This window comes from Salmo trutta, chromosome 33 (genome assembly GCF_901001165.1).
Source record: "Salmo trutta chromosome 33, fSalTru1.1, whole genome shotgun sequence".
Lineage (NCBI taxonomy): Eukaryota > Metazoa > Chordata > Actinopteri > Salmoniformes > Salmonidae > Salmo > Salmo trutta.
Window position 1 is genome coordinate 15,282,657 of NC_042989.1, and position 6,343 is coordinate 15,288,999.

Below are 6,343 nucleotides of genomic sequence, written 5' to 3' on the forward strand. Positions count from 1 at the left end.
GAATACGCGTCACATATCAGTTTGCAAACAATGTAAAAAATGTAGTTAATAAGGCCACATACGAACATGATCTCTTTTTTGCTTTCTTGAGTAAGGCAGCTCCAAAATGCAGGTGTTTCAGCCTAGCTCTGTGCTTTCTGTGGTGGTCAGGCAGCCAGCGGAAAATACGGAGCGTAGGCGTTGGTAATGTTCTCTAGCTGCGCCGTGATTGGCTCAGTGTTCTATCACTCATGGGGACACTACATCACCTCCAAATCTAAGGGTAGAGCTCAAAATTCAAGCCCCATTGGGTGCTGCCATAGAGTTACATTAGAAGTGCCAATCCAAGAAGGCTCAAGGTCATTGGCCACATATAACATGATGTCAAATCATGTTATATCTACAGTAGCTTTGATTGGACTCAACATTAGACTTTCAAAATCTTAGCTAGCAAGCTAGGAGACATCATCATGAATCAAGTTGACAATCTACTTGCAAATACTTTTTAATCCTTCTCATATAAATATAAATTATTGATAAAAACGTATCGGTGGTCATCGGCCATAAACATTACACAGGTTGGAAATCGCAAAATGAACAATGAGTGGTTTGGAAGGAATTACTGGCTAAATGCAAGCGTTGCAAAGAAATCACTAGCCTGTCATTCAGTGGAGTGGCTGTGTGGCCCCAAGTCTGGGTTTAAGGGTCTCTTTTCCAAGCTTATTTTTTATTTTATTTTAACTAGGCAAGTTAGTTAAGAACAAATTCTTATTTACAATGACGGCCTACACCGGCCAAACCCAGACGATGCTGGGCCAATTGTGCGCCACCCTATGGGGCTCCCAATCCCGGCCAGTTGTGATACAACCTGGATTCTAACCAGAGTGTCTGTAGTGACGCCTCAAGCACTGAGATGCAGTGCCTTAGGCCGCTGCACCACTCGGGAGCCCGAACGATAAACTTTCAACATTGGCCATGCTGTCAATCCAGCATGATTTCTGCCACGCTCAAAACAACTTAACTCGGAACTGGGAAATCTGACTTCAGTGAGTTCAAGACAACTGGGAAAACAAGCTCCGACTGGGAAAATACATTTTGAACCGTCATCCAACTCGGAATTGTAAATCGGGAACTCAGGCCTTTTTCTACAGCTCCGACCTGAAGATCACTGACGTCATCATGATTTGACCTTGTTTTTTTTCAGAGTTGTCAATTGTCTTGAATGCCCCATAAATCCAGATAATGCCAAACTTTGATGACAAAATTTGCCCACGAAGGACCTCCGTGCCACCTCCCTGTTCAAGTGAGCACAGCACAACAAGGTGAGTCCAAAAATGTCTTGTAGGCTGCTGCATAAATTATGTAATATGCCAGGGAGATATGTATACTTTAGGGAAGAAAGTAATACTAAGTGTATGTTGTGTAGAAAGCTGTTAGTAGCCCATGTACCTCACCCTAATCATTTGGTCTATTTTCCCCTCTTATTTTTGCCTACTGTTCTGACTTGGTGGAGAACATGTAATTATCAAATATTTTAAGAGCTTTCATTGTGTGCTTATATGCCCCATTTATTTATCCTATGGTTCTGACTTGGTGTACAGGGAGAACACTGTAAGAACGGCCCATGTTCTGAATTCTGTCGCTGTACATTTCAAAAGTGCTGAACAAATAGTTATATTGACTACGTCCGTCCTAGTTCACCCATTGTCTTAATCGTAGTTACGGATTGCCTTTTATCCACTTGTCGTCCCCTTATGCCATAGTTTGTACATCTCAATTGTCAGAAGAAACCACATTTGTTTAAGCAAGTCAGCCATATCAACTATGTTTTTTTTGAAGTCAGTAAATGAGGCTAAACTTACTGTTTCGCTGCTAGACAAGGCTTCGCTGATAGCCAGGTGTAGCAGTGTTAAGGTGTTGGGACTGCTGTTGAGACTCTGCTGTTGGAACAGCTTTATGTAGGCCCCAACAGTTTGTGGGCACCGTTTGTCACCGTTATAATGCAATTAATGTATTCTTCAGTGTTCCAATTTTATTTGTCATGTGCGCAGAATACAATAGCTGAAGACCTTACAGTGAAATGCTTACTTACAAGCCCTTAATCAACAATGCAGTTTGAAGAAAAATAAGTGCTAAGTAAAAAATAGATAAGTAAAAAATAGAAATAACTAATAATTAAAGAGGAGCAGTAAAACAACAGTAGCGAGGCTATATACAGGGGGTACCGGTACAAAGTCAATGTGCGGGGGCACAGGTTAGTCGAGGTTACTGAGGTCATATGTACATGTAGGTAGAATTAAAGTGACTGTGCATAGAAAATAAACAGAGAGTAGCATCAGCATAAAAGAGGGGGGAGGGGGCAATGCAAATAGTCTGGGCAGCCGTTTGATTAGCTGTTTCGGAGTCTTATGGCTTGGGGGTAGAAGCTGTTAAGAAGCCTTTTGGACCTAGACTTGGCAGTCCGGTACCGCTTGCCGTGCGGTAGAAAAGAGAATATGACTTGGGTGACTGGAGTCTTTGACTATTTTTAGGGCCTTCCTCTGACACTGCCTGGTATAGAGGTCCTGGATGGCAGGAAGCTTGGCCCCAGTGATGCACTGGGCCGTATGCATTACCATCTGAAGTGCCTTGCGGGTCGGAGGCCAAGCAGTTGCCATACCAGGCAGTGATGCAACCAGTCAGTATGCTCTCGATGGTGCAGCTGTAGAACTATTTGAGGATCTGAGGACCCATGCCAAATCTTTTCAGTCTCCTGAGGGGGAATAGGCTTTGTCGTGCCCTCTTCACGACTGTCTTAGTGTGTTTGGACCATGTTAGTTTGTTGGCGATGTGGACACCAAGCAACTTGAAGCTCTCAACCTGCTCCAATACAGCCCCGTCGATGAGAATAGGGACATGCTCGTTCATCCTTTTCCTGTTGTCGACAATCATCTCCTTTGTCTTGATCACGTTAAGGGAGAGGTTGTTATCCTGGCAGCACATGGCCAGGTCTCTGACCTCTTCGCTATTGGCTGTCTCATCGTTGTCGGTGATCAGGCCTACGACTGTTGTGTCGTCGGCAAACTTAATGATGGTGTTGGAGTCGTGCCTGGCCATGCAGTCATGGGTGAACAGGGAGTACAGGAGGGGACTGAGCCCGCACCCCTGAGGGGCCCCCGTGTTGAGAATCAGCGTGGCAGATGGTGTTGTTGCCTTCCCTTACCACCTGGGCGCGGCCCGTCAGGAAGTCCAGGATCCAGTTGCAGAGAGAGGTGTTTAGTCCCAGGGTCCTCAGCTTAGTGATGAGCTTTGAGGGTACTATGGTGTTGAACGCTGAGCTGTAGTCAATGAATAGCATTCTCACATAGGTGTTCCTTTCGTCCAGGTGGGAAAGGGCAGTGTGGAGTGCAATAGAGATTGCATCATCTGTGGATCTGTTGGGGTGGTATGCAAATTGGAGTGGTCTAGGGTTTCTGGGATAATGGTGTTGATTTGAGCCATGACCAGCATTTCGTTGCACTTTACGGCTTCAGACGTTAGTGCTAAGGGTCGGTAGTCATTTAGGCAGGTTACCTTGGAGTTCTTGGGCACAGGGACTATGGTTGTCTGCTTGAAACATGTTGGTATTACAGACTCAGTCAGGGACAGGTTAAAAATGTCAGGGAAGACACTTGCCAGTTGGTCAGCACATGCTCGGAGTATACATCCTGGTAATCCGTCTGGCCCTGCGGCCTTGTGAATGTTGACCTGTTTAAAGGTCTTACTCACATCGGCTACGGAAAGCGTGATCACACAGTCATCTGGAACAGCTTATGCTCTCATGCATGCTTCAGTGTTGCTTGCCTCGAACCGAGCATAGAAGTAATTTAAGTTATCTGGTAGTCTCGTGTCACTGGGCAGCTTGCGGCTGTGCTTCCCTTTGTAGTCTGTAATAGTTTGCAAGCCCTGCCACATCCGACAAGCGTCAGAGCCGGTTTTACGTTCTCCTAACCAACTGTGCTATTTTGTTAGTTTATTTGCATTGTTTGTAACTTTAAAAAAACGTTTTTTCCATACATAATGTTGCTGCTACCATCTTATGACAGAACATAACTTCTGGACATCAGAACAGCGATTACTCACCTCGAACTGGAAGAAACTTTTTCCTTTAACGAGACCGACGTGAAGAATATACTGCTTTCTCTGGAACAGGCCCAAATCCCCATCATTTGCTTGAAGAAAAGACAGAGAAAAAGAGGGCGGAGGGCGGTCTGCCTTCTGAGAATTTGTAGGCAAGCGACTAAACCCCCACTGCCATCCGTTCTATTGGCCAACGTGCAATCATTGGAAAATAAAATCGATGACCTAAGATCAAGATGATCCTACCAACGGGACATTAAAATCTGTTTGATGGTTCATCGGAGGGCATAGCGGGATGTTGTCTGTAATCCATGGCTTCTGGTTGGGGTATGTACTTATGGTCACTGTGGGGATGACGTCATCGATGCACTTATTGATGAAGCCAGGGACTGATGTGGTGTACTCCTCAATGCCATCGGATGAATCCTGGAACATATTCCAGTCTGTGCTCGCAAAACAGTCCTGTAGCTTAACATCTGCGTCATCTGACCCCTTCTTTACTGACCGAGTCACTGGTGCTTCCTGCTTTAGTTTTTGCAGGAATCAGGAGGATAGAATTATGGTCAGATTTGCCAAATGGAGGGCGAGGGAGAGCTTTGTGCGTGTCTCTATGTGTGAAGTAAAGGTGGTGTAGAGCTTTTTTTTCTCTGGTTGCACATTTAACATATTGGTAGAAATGAGGTAAAACAGATTTAAGTTTCCCTGCATTAAAGTCCCCGGCCACTAGGAGCGCCGCCTCTGGTGAGTGTTTTCCTGTTTGCTTATGGTAACTAGTGTTGTGTACAGCTTATCATGAGATACTCTACCTCAGGCGAGCAAAACCTCGAGACTTCTTTAGTATAAAATTTTGTGCACCAGCTGTTGTTCACAAATATACACAGACCGTCACCCCTTGTCTTACCGGAGGCAGCTGTTCTATCTTGCTGATGCAGCGTAAACCCCGCCAGCTGTATGTTATCTATGTCGTCGTTCAGCCACGACTTTGTGAAACATAAGATATTACAGTTTTTAATGTCCCGTTGGTAGGAGATTCGTGATCGTAGCTCGTCTGTTTTGTTATCCAATGATTGTACATTGGCTAATAGGACTGATGGTTGAGGCAGATTACCCACTTGCCGTCAGATCCTTACAAGGCACCCTGACCTATGTCTCCGTCTCTCCATCTCTTTCTCATGCGAATGATGGGGATTTGGGACTTGTCGGGTGTTAAGTAAATCCTTTGCGTCTGACTCGTTAAAGAAAAAAATCTTTGTCCAGTACGAGGTGAGTAATCGCTGTCCTGATATCCAGAAGCTCTTTTCAGTCATAAGAGTTAGTGGCAGAAACATTATGTACAAATTAAGTTACAAATAACGCGAAAAAACACACACAATAGCACAATTGGTTACGAGCCCGTAAAACGGCAGCCATCTCCTCCTGCGCCATTATTCAAAATGGTGTTGTGTAGTGGCTTTGCTGGCATGCATCACCCAAAATGTTTAGTTTGCCCCATCAAGATTTAAATGCTAAAATCACCACTGGTTATTGTCCTGCTGAAAGGTAAATTTGTCTCCCAGTGTCTGTTGGAAAGCAGACTGAACCAGGTATTCCTTTAGGATTTTGCATGTGTTTAGATCTATTACATTTTTGTATCCTAAAAAACTCCCTATTCCTTTCCGATGACAAGCATATCCGTTACATGATGCAGCCACCACCACGCTTGAAAATATGAAGAGTGGTACTCAGTGATGTGTTGGATTTGCCCCAAACATAACCCTTTGTACTGATGACATAATGTTAATTCCTTTGCCATATTTTTTGCAGTTTTACTTTAGTGCCCTATTGCAAACAGGTTGCATGTTTTGGGAAAAAATGTATTCTGTAAAGGCTTCCTTATTTTCACTCTGTCATTTAGACTAGTATTGCAGGGTTACTACACTACAATGTTATTGATCCATCCTCAGTTTTCTACCATCACAGCCATTACACTCTGTAACTGTTTTAAAGTCACCATGAAATCTTTGAGCAGTTTTCTTCCTCTTCCTCTCCTCTTCCTCTCCGGCCACTGAGTGCACCATCCAGTGTAATTAATGACTTCACCATGCTCAAAAGGATATTCAATGTCTGCTTTTTTTTTTACCCATCTACAAATAGGTCCCCTTCTTTGTGAGGCATTGAAAAAAAACCCTGGTCTTTGTGGTTTAATCTGTGTTTGAAATTCGCTGCTTGTTGAGGGACTTTACAGATAATTGTATGTGTGGGGTACAGATATGAGGGAGTCATTCAA